We start from the raw sequence: 23,362 nt of genomic DNA, 5'->3' as shown, positions 1-23,362 counted from the left end.
TAATGCTGTTAATGGATAGTAAACTGCACAGAGAAATCATCGTTGTCTGTGGTGGTTTAGTCAACGCGTGGCTGGGGCTAGAGCTGGCTTGGACCATTTCTTCCAAAGCAAAGTGCTTTGAAATGGAAACGTTCTGTTGAAAATCTGCACTTCTGCAGAAGTTCCTCTGCAGCTTTGGCACCCTGAAACAACCAACCAAAAAGGGGTTTTGCAAGTACATTCCCCAAAGGCAAGAGCAGATACACTCTGTCTGTGGCATAACCATCGATGATTTTTCATCATTCCCAGCCATATTAGTGCTTTATCCATTGATAATTATTCAGCTTTAAACAGCAAAGTATTATTTACATACTGCAGTAATATTCTTTAAAGTAGTTCTCATAAAATGACATTCAACTTTTCTAGCCTATAATATCTTTCATGTCTTTGCAGCAAACGTGCTGAATTCATGAGTAAACATTTTAAATGGTTTTCATTGCAAATCCACAAATCAAGTTGCATTCTGCTTGACAGCACCTCATTTGTAAAGACGTCAGTCAGTTCTCATCTTCGGCAGCATCACTCCTATGAAACTGTCAGTTAGGGAAGATTTCAGTCAAGAAACTAGAAATCGGGCCTTGGCATCTGCACGTAGTGTATGGATGGGGATGTAATAGAGGGCTCAGCACCTGCACGCAACAGCCAACAGGTGTGAAGTTCCCCCAGATTTTTATGGTGAAGAGGAGGCAATAAAGAAAATCCTGCATTGTTCATGAATTTAATGGCAAAATTTTACTGCCCTCTCTCAGACTGAAGGATTTCTTCCAGTATTCAGACACTTTATTTAAATAACCACACTAGAGAAGATTTGGGTCTCACTGGAAAGTTTTCATGTATCTGGAATTAATGTCCTGCAAAGAGTATAGAAAATAACATGGACTTCTTTTAGTTAAATAAACAAATAGGAGCAATTGTTAGATAGTGTTGTGTCGTGTGGAAATTTTGTTTTGTGTCGAGTTTGTTTGTCTACAGTGATAATATAAATTAAATAACTTGCAGAAATCATGTTTTTAGAAAAACTCGTTCACACCTGTCTTATTATTAATGACACAGTTCAGATCATTGATTTTACCTCCCATATGGCTGGCTAATGATTACAGAAAGGCCTTCAAAGAATGTAAATTAATGATATCAATTATCGCGAGCGATGGGCTTTATGGATTGTCATGAATACCAAGTGCCTCTTAGGGTAGGAACAACAGGAACAGATGACATGTGAAGTTATGCGAAGCAGTTAAGGTCATGAAAACTTAGCTTCGTATCTCTTTTTTAAAAAGGTTACTCAATTATAATAATGGTCAATTCTCAGCAGATTAAAAAAATCCTTCATCTGGTTTCCTCCTGGGCATTTAGTAATGGAGCTCCCACCTGCTGTTTAACGTTTTATCATGTCATTACCAGTGAAAACAATTTGCACCGGTGGCACTAACTGAGTGGAAGCTTCCAAACGTTATTTTTATAGGAATAGCTGTGCTGAATTTTACATGTCAACCGCATTCTTCGCTATCAAATTGCTTGCTCGTAGTAGGATTTTTTTAAAGTCTAATTTTACTCATTTTTTTAAAAGAAGAGACTGAAAAGCAGGGACCAGCCTGTTTTAGACTAGGCAGCCTGCGATGCCACACTGGTTGTGTGGGGCATTGAGCTTTGCTGGTGCCGACCCCACAGCCCCCTGCCGTGGTGCCTGGCTTTGCGTGGGGGAGCCTGGGAGCCCTGAATGGTGCTGAGGAGCCGTTCTGCTCCAGAGTGAGAATTACCACTTGTGGTTAATTGTCCAGTAATAAGCATTGGTAGCGAACACACAATCCATCAAATTTGCCATCTCTCTGTCATCCGCTCCAGAGGTGTGGGACACGGGAGTCTGTGGTGGTTTTATCCAGCCACGTTTTACCCTGCCACGTAAACCCAGTAAAGGGTCACCACCTGTGGGTGGCATGCTGAGGGTGTAATCCTGCTTCTTGGTGAGAAAAGGGTTTCTATGTGCACCCAAAAAGTTGTGTAGGAGAAATAGAGCAATGTGCTGCATGAACCAGCTTGGGGTATCCTCTGCACATGGGAGTGACTGAGGTATCTGAGCTATCTTCACTGTGGGCTGTGGATAGCTCACAGATATTATGGTATTTCAGTGTAAAAAGAAAAAAAAAGAAGGAAAAACAAGTTGTCTTTTTTTTTTTTTTTTTTAGGTAAGGAGATGAACCATGAGATTTTTTCTCTTAGGAGTCTTCTAAATGCTTATGAGCCCCACAGATCTGTTTGTGCTCTGTTTGGTTGTGGTTTCCCTTTGAAGAGGGAGACTTTTGATAGAAGTGATGTACTTTATGCTGTGAGTGGGATTGATGTCGCGGTAAGATGTGAAATGCCTCGGCAGGTTGGGGAGCAAGGGCTTCACGTCCCCTCCCATGCACAGTGTTCAGCTCACGGGCTGTGCTTTCTGCCACTGGGGTTTTCAACAACTTGTCTCCCAGTTTAAGCCGCTTTATCCCTTCTTCTCCGCTTGCTGTGCCACAGGGCTTGCCGTGGGGCTCTGCTCTTATGGACTGGCCCAAATTCTTCCTCCTACCTGCCGGCACCCACCCGCTGCAAGTTTCTTGGCATGGCGTTATTATTGAGGTTAACCTGCAGTTCTGTCTGGGGCCGACCAGCTGGCTCTGCCCCAGCGAGGGATTTGTCTGAGCCAAGTGTCTACGTGAGGATGGCTCGGTCACGAGTATGTTTGCTCGCTTCTACTGACTTCCAGAAGAGTGATTTAAAGTGTTTGCTGACTTAGTGCTCAGCGAGACTCAACTGGGGGTACTTTGCTGCTGCTGCTCAGTTTGCAGAAGCATGGGAAGAAGTTAAATCATGTTTTGGGCTCTGCAATGGTTTCTGTGTGGCTCTGGGAAAGCTGCTTTGCTGTCTCCTTACTTGAGAAATGGAAGGCAGCGATGCTCACCAGCTTCACAGAGAGTTTGTGATAATTAATGTTTGAAGATGAAAAGCTAACTTGATTTTGTAGCTGGGTTTTGGCTTCTGTGTCTGCTGGTGGGAGACAAGAAGAGCAATAGATGAAATTGCACAGAGACAAAATCCAAATCACTTCAAACTCCACTGAGGCTTAAATAAAGCCACTGTAGCACATTCATTTTCTTAGGGATACGTAATAACTTAGAAAAAGTATTTTAATGGATAAATATAGATTTTAAGTCTCACTCACACTGTTCAACCTCCTTTCCTGTGCAAGGATGCTATGAATTTTCACTGTAGCATGACGACCACTGATTTGTCTTCACAGCATCCCTCACCACTAAACTTTGGGTGAGTTTGGTTTTAAAGCAAAACGCTGAAGCAGGGTTGGAGCTGAGATGGGCCTCTTGAATTTCATGCCTGAGCTGTAGTTGTCCTATGTAGCTTTTTAATATTTACTTCAAATGCAAACTCTCTTTGTACTCTATAGTCCAGTATATCATCCTGGGCCCAGACTAATAACACTACCCAGGCCATCTTCAGCTGCCTGGCTTCGATGCTTTGACACTGCCTCATTCCTCTTCTGAACTTAGTCCAGGGCAAAAAATTGTAGTGTCATCTGTAACGGTGAAAAATAACATGGTTCAAACAGATTTCAGTCCCTTCATGGATCAAAAGCTTAAAAGATGAAAACGCAGCAAGTTAGAGGGTTGGAGTGTTGATTAGAGATGTGTCAGCCTCAAATTACCTGCTTCTTTCTTGCAGTTAAAATGAAGCACAAAAGCCAGGTCAGGCAGAATCCAGAGCAAAATAAAAGGTCTTCCAACCATGCTGGTAGAAATCTTGGACCCTCTGATCCCTTCCCACGGGGCTTGTGCCAGTGGTTATTTAACGCTTGGAGAAATGCTTTCTTTTGCTTTCACCCAGCTGACGTGAGCCAGCGTGCGAGAGGAAGGCGAGCGTTCGGAGGTGTGTGTGTTGACACAGCGCTGCTGTGCTGACGCAGAAAGACGTGAAGCCATCTAACGTTATTAATTGCTAGCTGGCTGATTAGATTTACAAGGACTTGTCAAATCTTAAAACCCCAAATAATCATTTCTCACAACAAAAGAATTTATAGTGCCATTAACTTTGTTCCTAGCAGGTTCTCCAAAAGTGAAATCACTAACTGCTGTAAAACTTTTATTGCATATTTTAATTTATTTCTCCCTCCAGTTAGGAAATGTCTCAAAGAGTTATTCTGGTGTTCTCTACTGTCATTATTCTTATGCATAGAGAACAATATTTGTGTTTACTTATTCAGTCCGTTGTGATTTTGAAACCTATGCCACTCAGGTACTGTCAAAGGCAAAAGCTCTTTTCTCCTTTCTGCTCCCAAAGGTCAGGGACAAGAAAAATCAATCAAGATTTTAGTTTTTAGGGTTTGAGTGGGAAGGACCAGTTGCCTTCTGCACATCTGTGGCAGTAGGAAGGAAGAGGATGAACATTAATTCAATTTTTCCGTGTCCTGGGCGAAATACATGGCATGAAAACAAAGCACCAGGCTTGCTTTTTATTGTGTTTGCGTGTGAATATGGAAAAAGGACCCGTGAGTGGGATCGAACACTACAGCGTGAGACCAGCTGATTTTTGACCTCCACAAGAGGTGCAGCGGGGGTGAATCAGCTCCCACCCGGTGGGTGCAAGGTCCTGGCAGCCTCCATTTTCAACGAGGCTGTAAGGTCTCAGCATCAAAAAGAGAGTCTCTGATACCTGCAGGAGTAACTTAAAAGCTTTTGGCAGGGAGGTATGCAAACAGAGACCCGCATGTGTTTTGGTTGTATGAATAATGAATGTTTCCCAGGTGCTCAGTGAAGGATCTTATCTCCTGTGGTATAAGGGGCATCTCTGCGGACAAACTATCTCTGGTTTTATCAAACCATTTACCGTCAATGATACTCCTGGAAGATCTCCATCCAGTTGCAAGCGGTAGCTGATGTAAGAGAATACAAAAAAGATCACCATTAAAACCATCTTTAGAGCTCAGAAAAGCTAGGCTCGGGGTCAGGTTAATTTGAGCTTCAGAAATATTAAAACAGTGAAACAATGGTTGCCTCTCGGTGGGTTTGGCAGATGGACATCTCCACTGCACCTCGTCCAGGCTGCCAAACCCTTGAAGCTTTTCCCTCATGACCTGGCATTTGCCAAGCACTTTCTGTTCCTGCCTGGAAGTTTCTGTTGTTTGCTTCAGGCTCACTCATACCCCTAAAACAGAGGGATGAATGGCTGCTCATGTGCTTGTCAGAGCTGTTATATGCTCCTGTGTCCTTCCGATAAAGATGTGATTTAGTGGGCTACAGGAACTGCTGCTGGAGCTAGGGACTTGTGTAAAGGAGCGAGCATCTCTGACAGCTGGAGTTGTCAGACTCCAGCCTTGCCGAGGAGGGTGTATGAGATTGCCTTTGAAACTTACTGCATCGGTCAAATTCAGCCCACTTTCTCCTTCCACCCTGTCAGATCCTGAGCGACTGTGTTTTCCCCTGCAGCTGATTGTCACTACGAGGTGCCAAAATAGGAAGAGTACACTTCCATTACTTACGTGTCAGGCAGAGGGATGCGGAGCAGAAGGAGATGATGGCAAGTATTAAATCCTTCAAGGAAGATGCTTAGGGAAGCATTAAGACCCTGCTAAAAGCAGCTGAGTGCTACGCCTCAGCATAGCAGCAGCTCCACTAACACCCCTGTGCTCGCTGCACGGGGCTGTAAGTGGGCAGAAGGTGGATGCAGGCAAAGTGTCAAACGGCGACAGTCTTCTGAAATGCTGTGTCCTTCATCCCGTGACGGATTACACAGAGAGCTTGTATGTTAGCCTAAAGGGACATGCAAGGCCTCGCTTTCCTGCCCATGCCTGGTGATCTCTGTGCTGGGAAGAGCTGGGTGCTGGCACGCTGTGCTCACTGCCGCTTCTCTTTTGCCATAACCTTTGTAAAAATGGCTTTGCTGCTCTGCAGAGCTGCGGCTTTTGGAGCGGACAGACCCAGAGCGCTCTGCGGTGCCCGTGCACGCAGCGTGGCAGATACAGCCGTGCCCCTGCTCTGGCGTGCTCTCAGGTGGCTTTTGTAGACAAGTGAACTCTGAATGGGGTTCAGCTGTCAAAAAAGAAACAGCAGCAACAACAAGCGCCAAGAAAAACATGACATTGAACTTCATGCTGCTCACAGCATCACAGAAAATTAATGGAAGATTATTTCCCACAGCCACAGACATCCTAATCTGGGTGCTGTCAGCTGCTGTGATGTTTTACATGAGAGCATGTGCAGAATGCTTTTAGAGGAAGAAAAATCTTTCTGGCTTTTTTTTTTTTTTTTAATTTTTAAATCTTCTGTGCAGTTGCACAATTAGCAGTTTCAGCCCCGAATCTGTGGTTCATGAGTATGAATGTGCAAATGCTGTGACTTCACTGGAAGTTAGCATAACGATAGGAGCAGTACGTGTGTTCGTCAGTGAGAATGAGCACATGTAATCTTCTCTCATCATGAGAGTTGTTTTTAATGTCGTTAATCCTTTTTAGAAGATGAAAAGTTGACAACACTGTTATATTACTTGTGATAAGAAGAAATGAATATTGATTAATGTGGGAGACTTAATTTAAACTGAATCGTCACGTCACAGCACTTAGATTTCTTCTGAGTGATTTTAAAAGCAAGAGAGACTTCTGTGTTACACAAATACATGGCTATTTATATTTATTTTGAATTGCTTTTTCCATCTGTCTTCTTCAAGGCTTTCTTCATCTGTATGCACGAACCTCTCATCCTTCGTAAAACTCTCACGTAATGGCTTTTATCCAACTAAACTCGCCCTCCGTGTAACACGGTAGATCTCACCCTTACAAGGCTCATTCCTCTCTTTGTATATGTGTCCATATTTTCATCATGGCATTATGCTTGACCAGATACTTCAGGGATTTCTGAGGGTGGGGTGGTGAACATCTAATTAGATTTTAAACCTTCATTCTTTGATGTGCCTGAAGAGTTAAAAAATGTACATTTACAAAACCTGCTCCAAAGTTAGGTGATTCTTTCAGTTGCTTATTCACGTGTGTTTATGCAAACTAAGAAGTTTTTATTTATGTAATTTCTTAACATTTCCCTATCTCTTCACACACATATAAAAGAGAAAAGCATGCTCTGTAATTTTAAGTTTTTTTTGAAGGTATGGAGATGGTGACAGGCCTGAATCTGTAGTCTGTTTAGGTGGTTTTGAATTAGTCCTTCGTAGTGTCATGTAATACCTGAAGGGGGAGCACTAAAATGAGACAGCGTTTATTGGGATTTTTAGGAAACACCATGTATCACCATGGGGAGAAGGTCTGAACATCTCCAAAGTTTGATAGGAGAAAGATTAGAGGGGATGCTGTAGGAAATGCTGCACAGTTTCTCCATTTCCAGTGGAAAAGTGGCAAAAATACGTGTATCAGTTGAACAAGAAATCGTAGCATCGCTACTTCCCATGCTGTGTGACAGGCACAGACAGTGTTGTGATGCGCTGTAAGTCTGCCTTGACAATTGCTTTCTGCTTCTTGGGCTACATTTTCTAGATCTCAAATCAGCTAGAGAGTGTAATCACGTGCTAAGCCTGTCTTTATTCGTGATGCTCCCGAGGATGCTTATCTTTCAAAGACTTTGGCAGGACCGAGTGTGTATTCAACGCTGAGCACGCATTTAAGTGCTTTTCCAAAGTGATGCTTCCCTGAATCAGAGCTACGAAGCACAAGTGTTTTGGGGCAGGATACAGCTCCCTGCTATCTGCTTCAGCTCCGTCGCATCCCTTTGATCTTCAGCTGTCCGTATCTCTTCAGGGGAATGCCTTCTTTCCAAGCGTGCCTACGAAGTGTCTCTTGTCACTGCAGAGCAGTGGCTGGGAAGGGGGGGGTCTGGGTGCTCTGGCGTGGCTGTGCCCGTGTGCCTTGGTGCAATCCAGCTCCCTGCAGCTCTGTTTCCTCTCCAAGAGCTGTAGCACAACTAACTAATAATAACAGTGCTGTTGCTGGGGGAAAAAAACATCCTTGTGTGGGTAAGTTCACATCAGATTGAGTGGGATGTCTGCAAACGTGAAAATTAGACCGGGGAGAACAAAGCAGAAGCTGTAAGCTTATTAGCTTCACAGAGGCACTTTCGTGCGAGCTTTCCCAGCTCCCTGGCAGAAGAAGTGCTTTCAAAAGGGGTTTGATTGCTAATCTGATTAAGGCAGCTCCGACGTTAAATTGAAACATGAAATAAATGAAGGCTTTTGGAGTTATGAATTAATTAGAAAACTAATTAGGATGGATAAAAGAAATGCAAGTCAGTGAATTGTTTTTCTTATCTCGGAATAAGAACATTTAAATGGAAAGGATGATATTAAACAAAGCCTACAAACAACTGGAATTCATGTTAGTGGAAAGATAAGCACTAATAGGGGATTTTTTTATTTATTTTTTAAGTCATGATAAGGCTTTTCAGAAATGGTTTCGGGAGAAGGGCTCGCAGCTCGGAGGAGCGGCTGTCGGCAGGCTCTGGGCAGCTGGGAGTGTGCCAGGGTGTCAGGGCAGAAGTATTTTGGTGCTGTCCTGAGCCCGCACCGTGCACCTCTGCACTCAGCTTGTCCTCAACATTAATATATTCATCTCTTCTGACTGCATGAACGTGAGAACAAGAACCGTAGAGGTGATATATAATATTCATATTGCTTAATGTGTTACAGGAAAGTGTTCAGTCTGGAGAAAAGACAGATAAAAGGACCAGTACCAGGCAGAAAATGAACGTGCTCCTAAAACGCGTTGCAGCGCTGGGTGATCGCTCAGCCTGGATGACAGAGGCTGCGTGGCAGCAACCTGGCTCCTGCTGAATGACCTGGCTACCAGCTTGCAATGCCTTGTTGAATTGTATGTTAGCGGGCAAGGTTAAAAAATAAATAAAAAAGGAAGATAATTTCCTGAAGTAGTTTCTCTCTGAGATTTCAGTGAACAGCTTGCAAACAACGTATTCAAGGAATTACGAACAGCCCATAGATTACAGATTCAAACAGGTGAAATCATTTGCAGTGGTGCCTGCAAACAGATGATCTGTTTGGATGAGCTATCAAGCATTTAACGATGATTTAAGCCCAGGCTGGGAACTGTGATTAGGGTGGGGGTGAGATGCTGGAATAGCTTCGAGGACCATCACACCTGCCTTTTGGCTAAGCCCGGGCATGCAGCTGTCGGAGCTGACACGACCCGTGTGGGTTTTGCCTGTGTGTTCTCCAGCGTGATGAGCTGGGTTTGTACCTGCTAAGACACAGGTACATTTCTGTTGCGGGTTCCCTAAGCAGAAAGGCAAGCACTGTGCTTCATGGCGTGGATGTTGCTGCTGAAGCAGCAGAAGCGGTCTGTGCTTGTTGTCCTGGGAAAGTTTCCTTTTGTTAATTGTTTTTCTCATGGACTCGGGAAGGTTTTCTCCTGAGGCTGTACAAGGTTTCGCCGGGTTTGAAAATCCATTGGCAGAACAAATCAAGGATACAAGTCAGGGAGGGTTTTTTGGATTACTGCTCAGGTTTGGATGGGATGAAGGCAGAAGGCTTGAACCCCTTACCGTGCCAAGGGTAAGCGTTGCAGAGATGAGTGTGGGTACAGGGCTGAGCTTCCTGAGTCCTCCGAGGACCTTCAGGCTGGGTGTGCCCTTATGGCTTTGTTTTTTTGATGAAAAGCTATATGCTGCATAAAGGGGATAATTGTGTAGGAGGGCAGTGCTAAATCTTCATTATTGTTTAGTCATTAATTTTTCATCAGTAGATTTGTATGTTTTCACTTATTCCAAGTGTCCCGTGTATCACTGCTCCAACAAATTTCAATTTAAAACCCCTCTGGGTTTAGGAAACAAAAAATACCTTAAGCTTTAGAAACTTCTGTTCACAGGAGGTGCAGGAGCATGGGCCAGGAGCAGGGGTCTGAATCCTGACCACTGGGTAAATCACGAAGTGTGTTTTCTGTTTCGTTTTCCTATGCACAGGGCTGAGAAGCAGCTATTTAGAGACCAGCGAGGCTGCCTGCAGCCGGCTGCTGAACTTTGTGCTTCGCAATTGCTGGGTGAGCGGCTGCGCGCTCGAGTGGCATCTGCTTCAGTCCCATCTCATGGTGAAGTGCCTCTCTTCGGCACTTCAGGTGCTGTAGATGAATTACAGACAATAGTCAGAGGAGCCTGTTAATTTTCTCTGAGTTAATAGTGGAGTTTTTTTTATTTTTTTTGAGTGTGCTCAAAATGTCATCATAGGGATGTCATTCCTAAAGTACGGCCTGAAGGGTGGGGGCAGTCCCTTGTGCTTGCCCGTGCCTTCAGACCAGGCTTCCTAGCGGAGCAATCTGGGAGGTGAACTCAAGCACAACCGGCCCAGGGAGGAGACAGACACGCTGCCCTGGAACAGGCTTTGCCTTGCTCCAGGTGACATAGATGATGCAGCATCTCGCCCAAGCAGGGCTGCGATATCCCCTTGAGGATCAGCTTTTGGGGCTGGCTGCTGCGCTGCCCTGGGGATGGCTTCCCCATTATTGTGCTTATCGGTCCTTTGGTGGCAGCCACTTCAGTTAAAAATCTCAGCAGCCCCGGTGAATGTCTGTAAGGAAGGCTCATGCCAGCAAGTCAGCAGGGGAATCAAAAGGTGCTCTGGAATAATAAATGTATACATGTCTTTCTTTTCTTTCTGATATTTTGCACATGACGGGAAAGTTATCCTTCCCCTGAACTGCATCTTTTGTAAATCCAGCCTCTAACATGCATGCAAAAAGGTCTTGCTTGGCAGCTTGGAGTGAATCCTCTTCTTTTGTTGCTCTTTCCCCCACATCAGGAAGTTGATAGCTAGTATCCATCACAGATTACCTGATGTTTACATGATGCTGAGTAAACAGCATTTGGTAAGAGGGTTTGAATTTAGTTTCCCTGAATATGGAGGCATGTGGTGCAGCTAATTCTTCAAGGGCAGCTGCTGTCAGCACTGTCACATGAAGGCGTCCCAGTTAGTTTCAGACAGGCAAGGCTGGAGATGGGAGTGTGGCTACAAAGGCAATTTGGAGATTATATAAGCCTTTAGGGCAGCTGATTTTAATCTTGACTTGGATATCTCTCAGCTGTCCTGTAGCTGTATGATGGGCACATGAAGTGTTAATGGCTGTGTGGATCAAGGGAATGGTTTTGAGACCTTTCATCTCCAAATGGGCAAAACACACTCAAGTCAAGACTTGTGGCACACCCGAGAGAATTGGCAATGCTGGGGCAGGGCTGAAAAGAGGGTTCAACAAGGAGATGATGCAGCAGTTGTAAAGCGGCTTCCCTCGGTGATCCAGGAGTTAAAAGAAAACAGACAAACTTGAAGGAGAGGTGCAACAAGAATTGCTATGATAAGATACACTCTAGGAAGCCTGAGAAACTGAAGCTTGGCTTAATTGACAAAAAGTGTCAGTGAATAAAGAATGTGGTTCAATAATTGATTTTCTCACATTTTAATATTTTAGTTCTAGTCAGATATGCTGCAAACTGGAGAGAGTGAAAGACTTTTTTCAACTCTCTGTTTCTTTGAAGTTTATGATAGGTTGATAGTTGCTGTTCAAAACATATTTTTCCATCGTTATAGCCCACCGAAAGTAACACAGCTTGCTTTGGTTTTAGCAGTTTAGTGGACACAGCAAGAATTTGGATAACTATCAAAGCAATACGATACGCATCAGGTCTGAATGAAGTCAGTCCTATGAATCTACAAAGACATGGCAGGAAAATATGATCAGAAACTCTTTAGATCAATAGGAGCAGTAATGACAGTCAATGTCAACTTTTCAGCGAGAAAAGTTCTGTTCCAGTTAAGCTCACTTACGCTCTGAGGAAGAACTCAAATGCTATCCATATTGATTGGATAAAACAGAATGGGAAAAAGGAGGATTTGGCTTCTGAATTTATATTTTTAGCCCATGCAAACCAATCTTTTCTGATCATAATCTGCACAATAAGTTCACCACTGCTAGAACTTCAAGCTCAAAGCTTGCAGGAAGACAGTATGGGGATTAGGCAGGTTTTTAAAAGTCCCTACAGCTCCGAAAACTTCCTCAAATGCTAATCTCCAAAAGGAGTGCACTCAGTCTTGCTTTTCAATTTAAAATAGTGAAGTAGCAGAAGAGAGAACATTTTTTTTTTCTTAAATTTAGAGCTAGGGCCTCCAAAATACACATTTGTTTTGCTCTGGCTATGGACTAGGCTACTTTGTGTGTCCGTGAGAGCATTTACACCTCCTGGGTGACTGAGACATTGGACTGAAGCAGCTAGATGGGGTATTTTTAGCAGGTGTTTTCACAAATACTTAGAAGGCCTATTTTGGCCAAATTTATGGCCAGTGAGGCTAGGTTTATTGTCTGATAAGGGGTGAAATGAGAAGAGCTGTGCCAGCATCTCTGATTTGCCTTCCTGCCTGACACGGCAATATTCACTGCAAAGGTGCTTACAGTACCATTAAACAAGCCTCAGACTGCAGCACGGAGGTGGGTAGTGATGCTGCAGCAACAAATACAGTTCAGAAATAGTCCCAGGGGCTACCGGAGATAAAAAAAAAAAAAAAAAAAAAAAATACTTCTGTATCCTGAGAGAGCTTATAAGGACAGCTGGGAGAGCAGCACTGCTGTATGGGGGGGGTGGGGGGTGGTACTGCATAGCAGCAGTGAAGTTGTGCACCTCGAGCCTGCTCTTGAGCTCTGAAAAGTGCCTTTGGGTGCCTCGTGTGAGCTGAAGCCAGGGTGTGGATGTGCTACGTGAGCTCCCACCCTGCAGCAGCACCCTGCTGGGGCACAGCTGGGCCCAGGGTCTTGGAATGAAGAAATATGGAATAGGGCTGCCTGGATGCGATATAAATATCCTCAGTGTATACTGAGCAAGCTGGATGAATCCTGGCTGCCCACGGCTTCCCGCAGGCAGGGGGTAAGCTGCTGTGGTGGTGCCTCTGCCATGCCAGGAACGGGGCTTTTCTGCTTTATTGGGATTGTCAGAGACACTTGTCACCATCTTACCATGGAGATGGGGAAAGAGAAGGGCAGGGGCTTTTGAACCACTCGACCGCTGCCTGCTGTCTGCACAGGCTTACACGGGGCGAGATGCGACGTCTGGATACAGACTTGTGAAGTGTGTGCTGCAGAGATGCAGGCATGCGATTTTAAATTGATTTTTTTGAGACTGGAATACAGGAGGTAGACTCCTTCCCCCTCACTTCACAGAGGATGACGTGTGTAACGTATATGTAGTATAAGTACATATTTATACATAAACACAGACTGTTTGAGTAAACTAACTTATGCTAGAAATCTGCTTAGTGTCAAAATAGCCAAAGTGATATTAAACCATCAGCAATTTTCATTCATTAGCCTGATTTAAAGGCGACACCAAAGACGGAAACAAGCACTAATTGGATACCAAGCACATTTCAAGCATCTGCAATAAGCAGCGCTAGCAGAAAACAAAGAGTAGGTGTTGCGTTCACTTGTCAGGGTTCCTCCTTTGTGCACTTTTAAGTCCGGACCACTCCTGGCTCCTAGATGTTTTTCAGAAATATGCTTCTGAGTATTATGCAAGGGTGAAATACAAGCTCTCTGAGATTATTTATTTGATAAACCAGATAATCGACCAACTTTGAGAATCAGAGTGGTCTTTTTCTGAAGGGCAGTTTGGGCAATCAGCACGTGCCATCCCGGCACGCAGCGAGCTGAATCACTCGTGATACAGACACTAACAAAACTGGCGGTAGTTAATAAAACAGGGTGGCTTGCTTAGCTTTAAAAAAGGAGAATTACTGAAGGTGCTGCATAATGCTTATGAATAAAATAGGATTCAATTTAGGAGGCTGTTGCCAGCCTGAGCAGTAGTGATAGGAGAGGAACAAATTGGCTTCCGTGTGTTTTGTGTCTGCTAAGTGAAGAGCATTTTGCACAGTCACATTTGCTTTTATTTCTGACAGTTCTATGCTACAGCATAGTGTGATTGCTAATGACGCGGGTCCTTGTCTCTACTGATGTGCTATGTGCATTACATCCATTAAGTAATTTGAGAAAAGATGTCCTATAATTAAGATTACAAAACCCAAAAAGCAGCTAGCGTTATTTAGCCTGGTATCTGGTACATGGCCTTTGCAGTTTATGTTAAGTGAGTGATTAAAGGATCAGGACTGGTTTCTGGATCAGATCCAAAACAGTAACACATCCATCTGTCAAAGTGTGCTGTGCGTGGTCCTAAATCCAGACCTGTGCTCCTGAAAATCCTTCCTCGGTAGTTGCTGGGCAGCGGTGACATCTGAACTGGGTGCAGCACCCTCCTCGTTAGCTATAGGGACCTCAGCAGGAAGCGTCATAAACAACGTCCCGTAATTAAACATTTAGCAACTGTGCTACAGACGAACGACCTCATAAAGCCTGTGTTAGTTTTCCAAGGTAATCTGGGAAGGTGCTTGAAAACCTCTCCAGAGACGTGAGGGCTGCGAGATGGGCCAGGGGCAGGGCTCTCGGTTAAACCTGCCCTGAAAAGCAGAAAAAAAAAAAAAAGGAAAAAAAAATCACCTTCTAAATATCAGTTTTCATTTACCGGAGGACAAGAATTACTATCTGCAGACTGGCATTTTCTTACGGAAAGCTGTTTTGTGGGGAGCTTTCTGAGCAGCTGGAGCAGCAGCAAGCCTTGAGCCCGGCAGGAGGCGGTGCGAGGGGAGCAGGGGCACTCAGGACGTGGTCAGGGGCACATCCTGCACCTGTACAGGGGTGTGAGTATCAGATGGGTGGTTCTGCCAGCATCTTTTTAAGATGTGATCATCCATGTTTGGACGCCTTCCTAATTCCCTGTGTTTCTGACCACAGCAGCACTTGTAGCTGGGCTCTCCACCAGAAGTAAAGCTGCGGTGCTAAGCAGCCGATCACTTTGTGAGTCACCACCTTTCGGACATCTAGCTCGGGTTTGTCATTTCATAACGGGGTAGGTGAGTGACTCGCGCCTTACTTTTTGCTTTCAGAGCTGACGTTTAAGGCAGAACGTCCCCAGCAGGACGGTGATGAAGTACCTCATTTCTGAGCCCTGCTCGGGCTCAGCCTGGCTCTTGTGAGGCCGTCTTTCAGGATGCAGCCACCTAAGGGAAAACACGATGATAAAGGACTTGTTTCTGCCAGTTCATTTTATATCCATCCTTTTGTTGGCCTTTCAAAATACAGTATTATGCCAGAACTTAATTGCAGTGCTGTTAATTGCATGCAGAGCCATAAACACCGAGTTAATGTATTGCATGTGACTAGGTGTGTGCAAATGTCAATTACAGATTACTTAGCTACCTTTTTAGGCATTCAATTTGTGAACGTTCCTTAGGAAAGTAATCTTGCCAATATGAAGTCTTTCTGAGCCACAGAGAATTGTAAGCCACGAGGAGAGCTTGCTTGCCTGACTGCAAACAAATCAACATTGGCATGGAAAAGTCTAACGTATTAGTAATCGATAGCTCATCTCTGGGAGAGATTCCAATATACTTCTGTGGAAATTAATGAGGAATATTTCTTATGGCTTAGCAGTAATATTTTAAGACTGCTGTCAGAAATAATTTCACAGAAAAGGTGTGCTGAGCCTCTACAAATCATGGCCGGATCTAAATATAGCATTCGCAGATGTTTGCTTTTCCTGTGATTTTTTTTTTACTTGTGTCATCTTTGTAATGTGCTGGTGCCATTCATCCAACGTGCTCCTGTGATCCCCGTGTTTTCAAACAGAGCAGCGCAGCTGTACATCTCACTGTCCGCTCCTGGTGGAGAGCTGGTGTTCACATCCCAGGTACCAACCGGGATGTGCTGTGCATGGGGCAGAGGCAAGCTTGCTTCACCCTGACGGTGTTGTAAGGTTTGTAAGGTTCTTAAACTCCATTTTCACGTTGTGAGAGCAGGGTGGTGTGGGTCAACACCTTCTGTCAGATTTTTTTTTTTTTTGGGTGAGTATCTGCTTTCTGCCAAAACCATTTTTTTTTTTTAATCAAGAATTGATTAATCCAAATTAATCCAATTAACTGCTAATCCAAAACTTGGACTATTTCTACTTAGAAATGCTTCCTTTCGGAACACCACCACCGCCAGTTTAGGATTCTGTTACCGGCTCCTCTGTTTTTAGCATCGTTTTGTACTCAGTGGCTGCTGCTGCTCTTACCAGTGACCGCCTGCCTCCCTGATGGGCTCCTGGTGTGCTGCCAGCTGCCCGCCGCCTTCCTGGATTCCCCAAAAACCTTCCTGCAACAGGGGCTTGCCAGGGGTCCCCTTCCTTTTTGGGCCAAAAAGGGGCCAAGGGTGCAGTGGGCTCTCCGCACAGCTGTCGTCTTCCAGCGGGAGGAAAAGCAGCGATGCCACGCTGGGGGAACCCCATTCCAAATTACACACCGTACACAACTTAAGTACTTGTGTGCATGGAGCTCACAAGCATTTACGGATATGGCTTTTCTCAAAACAAGAAGTTATCTCTTGGGATGGAGTCAAACGCATTCCTTATCAAGTCATTTTGCAGAGAATTTCCATTTTTCATGCAAAGGAGGGATGCGTTTTAATAATTCTCTTAACTTACTCAAATCCTTCCTTTAGAAAGATGGAGCCAAACCAACAGAGCACAAACCTGCTCTCACATTTCTCAAATATTCTCAAATATTTGTTTACAGTTTGCTTTGAGCATTTTCCTGACTCATTTAAGAGCGTTCAAAGACTTGATATTTGTGCAGTGAGATATTCTTACTTTAAATCCTTGTGCTTTTCTAATATGGGAACAGAAATACAGAAAGGAGGCCAGCATAAACCCCATTATAAATTTCTTATTATTCACAGGACTTCATACCACAGAAGCTAGTCTAGAACATGCAGTGATTTAGGTAAAATACATAAGTAAACCAGGCGTAAGGGGAGAGAGTTGTTTTTTTTTCAGGTTCACCATAGCACACTTAATTTGTTTACCTGTCTATATCATCGGGCTCTCAAAATTGGGGCTAATAATAAATCTTTAAGGCAACTGTTTTTTGAGGATTGGCATCTTCAGTATGGTCAGGCACGGTCTGGACTTCAGGGACAAGAGAAATCAGTCTTGTCATCATGGAAAGTCCACAAGATGTGCGTGGGCAAGGATCAGTTGAAATCTTTGAAAAATTAAAGGCTCCATCTCCCTGGGCACAGGTTAGGGGAGCATCGGCTGATGGAGCCTGTCCCCGGGCTCTGCCTGCAGCTCTGAGCCTCACGGTGAGGATTTGGAGCCGAATGCTCCAGCTGATGCCCAGGAGACACGACGAGCCTTTGAGCTTGCCAGCCCTTGCGTCCCGGTACAGTGCCCTGCAGTGTCCCAGAGCAGAACCCAGCACTGCCGGGGTAGCTCCGGAGCAGCAGCGCAGCACTGGTGCGGCTCTAAACAGGGGAATAATTTGGCGCACAGATTAGGTAATGCTATTGAAACACAACGGCGATGCCAAGAAAGCTGCTGCTTGGAGGAGCCGAGAGATTGCTTCTCTTCTGACAAAGTCCCATGGTATTTAGGTGCAAGGAGTTATTATGGAGCTTGAGGAGAGGGAATTTGACAGTCGTGCCAGTCGTGCTTCATTTTGCGAGCAATTTCAGGAGCAGAGCAGGGATCAGAGAAGAGGCCCAGTCTTATTCCACGGTATGTTTAGTACTGCAGGAACACTTTCCTCTTTCCCTGCCCTCCTCTCAATAAAAACAAACAAGCAGCATTAAAACACAGTAACAGGCGCTGAATTTTTTATGCACATGTAGTTTTGCCCTTGTTTTCTCTCTTCCTTGTCAGCTCAGACACAGTTTAATGATTCAGATCTGTCCTGTATGGAACTCTATTTTCTTCAGTTAAATTAAAACAGGGGAATTAGCCCCCTTGATATTTCTCTTCCAAAGCTGCTTGGAAGTGTTGTACATGTGGAAAATGAGGTTTTAAATGGAAGGAGAATGACTCATATTAATTTAAAACCCAAACCAAGGAGATAATTGCATATACTATAACTTCTGCTATAATGAGGGGTTAGTCAGAAGTGATCACATAAATTTTAAAGTTTGAATGTGTTTACGGGTTAAATCCAGTCCTGGATGGGGGCATCCTGCCCCCTTGGCACAGGGCTGCAGCTGGATGCCCCAGCATTGCTTGGGGTGGGCTCAGGGATTTGCTGAGGACACTTTTTGGTTCCTTTCGCACCGGTATGCTCACTGCCCCAGCTGGGCTCACCACTTTTTGCCCAATACAATTATTTTTTTCTGCTTAAAGTTTCCCAGGCTTTGGTTACAGATTTGCCTTTTGAAAGCCAAAAAGCTTTCCCTGTTATCTTCCTCTTCCCTCTTCTTTTTGACCAAGGGTTATCCATTAGTTTGTTAAACAGAGCAATTCCCCGTACAGATTAGCAATACTCACTGCGAATACCTTTTCTGTGTGACCTCTGGAAGAGACATCCTGTTGTGGAGATCCAGTCCCTTATTGAACTGGACTTACTGGGTTGATTTGAATTACAGAGGTAGGGCTAGTTAGCAATAGTTAAGGAAAAAAACTGTTATGCTGTGCATCAGCAAGTCAAATGCCTTGCAAAAATAGGTGGCTAAACCAGTATATGGGAAGGAATGATGAAAATGGTTGGTAAAATCACAGCAAAGCTCTATGCAACTATTTATTTCCAAATGCTGTGTATGCTGGAGTCTTGTTCCATCTCCACACAAATCATTCAGTCTTGCCAGTGCTGACAAACCAGGCCTTTTCTCAGATGTAATGTTGTTTTTTGAATGCTTATACTCACCTTACTGAATTCCCAGTTCTTAAAATAAAGCAGCAAAACGCCATCTCTCCCCAGCCCCAAGCCTTCTGTTCTGTGTGTACCAAAGTAGCTGTGGTTTAAAAGCAGAGGTTAGGCTTGAAGCGTCTCAGTAGAGGAGCGGTTTCTTTCATGATCTTTACAAAACTGAGTGTAACAGCAGCTCCGATATTTTCTTAGGTCTTTTTTGTATTATTAGAAGCATTTCACTGCTCTCTCTGTGCCATGCTGTCTTCAGTCTTGGCTCTTCTTGTTGGTGGCAGGTACTTCAAGGAAGGAAACGCCTCGTGATGTTTCGGTAACGTAGAAGGGCATGTTCCCATCGTGTGGCATTCAGACCTTCTGCTGACATAAAAAGAAACGTTGCTTTCACAGAGGTGTCAGCGTGACAGCTCTTACAAGATAAAACCGATATGCTGCTGCTGCAGGAGGGTTTTTTTTTTCCCTAATAGAAAGATTTAGTTCAAATAAGTGCATCCTGCACGAACTGACATTGCCCAGCTGGCTGTTAGGATGGGGACTCGCTCCTTCTGCTACTTGGGGACACCCCTAGCTGTGGAAGGGATGCTCGGGTACGTTCGAACAGTAAATGGATACATATGCTCACGTCAGACATTTCTGTTTTCTGCCGCAATTTGTTACACGCTAAATCGATTTTCTGGCTTCTTTTTTCTTGCAAATTCTCTCATTAAATTAAACAGTCTGAGAGGAATAGCCATTAACCGTTCATTCCTTATTAATTAAGTGGTTTAAAATCTAGGTCTTTGAACGCTTCCCTAATTAATTGTGTAAAGCTGGGTACAAAGCGAGCAGGGAATGAAAGAGTATTACCTTGGGGAAGCGCTTCGCCAGAAACTGGTGAGCTGTTTGCCCAGCAGTGCGGGACCTGCAAGACATTTGCCTTCCTGTAAGGCCCGAAAAAACAGGGAAGGTTCCTCCCTCCCACCCTCCAGACCCTGCTGTACCCCACTGCAGGGTCCCCTGGGGCCAGGAGGACGTCGGTGCCTCTTGTTCGTGGGCTGAAGGGCTGGGGCTCATGCATGGCACCCTGCGGGGTGGCTACTAGTTGAGTGCCGTGACTTTCAGAGTGGCTGTGCTCTTGCTTTCTGTGCTTTCAGGTTGCAGGGATTCCTAAGCGGCTGCAAAGGTCGGTTACACTCATTTCATAAAACTAGAACTTACAGTTTTCATCCCTGTAGTGTTTCAGTTGCCCATTCTTGGAGGTTATTTATATATATATATATATATTGTTAATTACAGATCGCTTTGGCTTTGAGTATATTCCTGCATAGATACTGAAGTTAAAGAGGTTAAACTGCTCGAGTACCTCATTAGAAGCTGCATTTCCTACTCCTGTCATTCCTGCAGCTCTCCTCTTACCCTTCCCCAGCCTTTTCTACAGCTCCTTTAAAAAATGTGAAAAAAAAAATCCTTCCTGGGCAGTTTGGGTTCTGCAGCTTACGCAGCCACAGGTTTGCTTTGCCCTCTTGGTGGCAGCTTCTCAGGTGCAGCGGTCACATTTCCGTGGGGATTTTTTTGTAACGAGTCGCTTTGTTGCCAGCATCTCTGACCGTCCCATTTCCCACCTTTAAAGGATCTTTAATACACGACATTTTGCAGTTTTAAAATCCGTGTTACTCTGCCAATTGATTTACATAATTGAGCAGTTCCCAATGTTACTGACTACATCACTCGTTTTTAATGTTACCGTAAATTTTATTAATGATCACTTATATCTTCTTCTAAATACAAACTGTACAGCTGCACTGAAGTAGGACAGATACTTACATTTAAATTTATGCCGTAAGATCTATCAGTTCTATAATTTTAATCCATTTAGCGTGAACTTTTTTGCGTAGTGTCAGAGTGCTCTTTTCAGTTAGAGCATCTCTGGAAGCAAATCAGGTGAGATACAGAATTGTGTTCCAGCAGCATGGCCGAGCTTGTACCTAAATGGCAAGACAACATGGCGTTGGGTGCTGAACACCTATTTTCCATGAAGCCACATATATTCCTAATTCTCCGTTGGTTGTATCTCAGTGGGTATTTTTGATAGTGTGATGTTTGCTCCTTCCCAGAGCTCCAGAGACCGCGGGGCTCAACATGGGAAGCTGCCGCTGATGCTGCAGGTGCCTGGCACGGAGATGAGGAAAGCAGCGCTTCTGGAAGCTGTAGAAATGCTCGGACGAATTCAGCTCCCTATAAACAACCTTTTCTCTTAAAGGAGCCCAACACAGTAAAGTTGTCTCTTGGCTGCAGGATCCTCTTTGGATCTCTCTCTTTTCCCTTCCTTCCCAATGCTTTCATATCCTGAAAGCGTAAAAAACACTTCCATCAAAAGTGTCTGGCATTTCCCACCCACCGACTGAAAAGTTTCTGTAGCTAGAAATAAAGCTACACGAGATGAAATGTCTTATGACACAACAAAGCAATCCATCAGCTTACGGAATGGCCTTCATTATTTGGTCACCTGCAGCAGCAAGGGACTGGACTGAATGCCCCAGAAAAGTCTTTTCAGACCAGTGCAAGATGATTAGAAACAGAGGAAATGGCAAATACACGCTTGTGTTATCAGGTCTCTGCGGTGATTCTTCATCGAAGCCCAAAGCCAGCGCGAGACCTGTTGCACTGATAATCAAAATCCACGCTATTGCCAGACCAACTTCTTGCCACGGCTTGCGTGCCATGAAAGCAAGGAAACAGTGGATAAAGATTTGTAGGACCACTGGGGTCATCTAATGCACTCCCTCGCAGCCACAGCTCCATGCAATAAATCATTTTCATAAATATATGAACACAGGACAAGACTGGACTGTGGAATGAACTCCTGCATGCAGTACAGGCAGCCACAGAGCCTGTTTTATCCAGAATTTACTGCAGAGTCTTACTCTTTCAGTCCAGTATTTTTGCCCTTGCCTCCGTTAACATTCCCCAACCCAGTTTTGATGTCTTTTGTTCTTTAGATGATTTGGAGAGGATGGGAGAGAAAGGGAATGCGTTACTGGTGACACTTGGGTAATGCATTTCCAGATCCAGGCTAGTCCCTTGGCAGGTATCTGTCAAAAATAGACAGGAATGAAACAGATCAGCACTGGGTGAGATCCCCAGGTGGCGCACACAGGCACAGCTTCTTTGGGCAGCTAGGAAATGAAATCGTTTTCCACCTCTTGACGATGTGAGCCACAGACTGAAGCAGGATGAAGACTGAAAAACAAATGACCCTTATATATTTGTTTTTTAGTTTCAGAATTTAGCCCAAACCAGTCTCATTTTGAGGTTTGCTTTTATTCTTTTTTTTTTTTCCCCCTCTTTGGCATCCGTCTCTTAACAGACAATATTGAATACTTGCAATTTCTGAGGACTCTCTAATTAAAAAAATATGTTAATTTTGTTGCCATTCCTTCCCCCCCAAAAAAAAGAGATAAGGAAAAGAAATCCAGCATGAGGCAAAGCGATCAACCCCCTCCGGCCTCCCTTTATGAAAACTGCTTGAATAATTCACTAGTCTTGTGTGTCATTAGCGGATCAGCTGCCAGCAGCCCAGGATCATGAGGAAGGGGGAGAAATCCCACCCAGTCACTTCTCTCTGTGTTCTTTCTCAGCAACCTCCATGCTCCCTGCTGAGAGATGCTGTGGCTGCCACCCAGGACTGAAGCTGAGATGTGCCGTGCAGGCAGCTCAGATGGTAACGTTTTTCCCTGATGCTACTTTACTTTTAAAAAAATCAAACAAGCAAAACCTTCAAAAAGCAGTTATCTTTCCCTCCTTCCTAAGCCAGTAATGCTCCTGAAGCCCAGGGGTGAGGCCAGCTCCTCTCCCCGGTCAGACTGACTGCAGATGCATTAGCCATGCAGATCGGATGCTGCACTCCTGTTGCACGTGCTGTTCTTGTTCAATTCATTAAAAACCCCCATATTTCCCTGGCAGGCCAACGTACATGGTTTGGTAGAGAAACAGAGGGCTGAGCAAGGGAGAAGAGTGAGTTTCCTCACCTTGAGGCTGAAGTGGTGCGTGGCATCGAGGTGTTTTGATTTGATTTCCCAATCTTAAAAGGCGGTAATAACACACAGCTACACCTTAAAATGCTGGGGTGCGCAGTGATCCTTCTGGACCTGAACAGTGCCAGGGGGCTTTGCTCTTGCTGGCATCTATAACTCCCATTACAAAAGAGATCTTGTTTTCCAAAATTATGACTTTTGGAGGTCCTACAAAGTAAACAGCTCGTGCTTTCAGAGTTTGAGTGCTCACAAAAGTTTAAAAAGAAAATTTCTTCAAAAAAGAAAGGCAAAAGTCATGGCTTGTACTATAGAGAGAGCCGATAGCCCTTTTCTATGTGAAGATTGCCTTGAAAATGTAAACAGATTACCGGTTAATTTCTGAAATACACATTAGTGCAGTTCCCCATGCTGCCTTTCACCCAGCACCCCAGGGGTGCGCTTTGGGGGTTAGGAAACCAGCAGCAATTTCACACCTACATTTTAAGGTCAGTTTGTACCTCCATGGCCCCGTATTATTGCCAGTGCTGGGACTCCAGCAAGCACCCATGGACTGGCTGCTG

At 44.5% G+C, this 23,362-nt stretch overlaps 1 protein-coding gene across 1 annotated transcript in view; it reads left to right on the top strand.

The window, feature by feature from the left end:
* The window catches only part of DPP10 (dipeptidyl peptidase like 10), a 520,390-nt gene that overhangs the window by 5,451 nt on the left and 491,577 nt on the right, over positions 1–23,362 (top strand). The window lies entirely within an intron of this gene.

This window comes from Cygnus atratus, chromosome 6 (genome assembly GCF_013377495.2).
Source record: "Cygnus atratus isolate AKBS03 ecotype Queensland, Australia chromosome 6, CAtr_DNAZoo_HiC_assembly, whole genome shotgun sequence".
In the NCBI taxonomy this organism is placed as follows: Eukaryota; Metazoa; Chordata; class Aves; order Anseriformes; family Anatidae; genus Cygnus; species Cygnus atratus.
The sequence above is the reverse complement of the archived record's forward strand: the minus strand, read 5'-3'. Positions and strand labels throughout refer to the sequence as shown.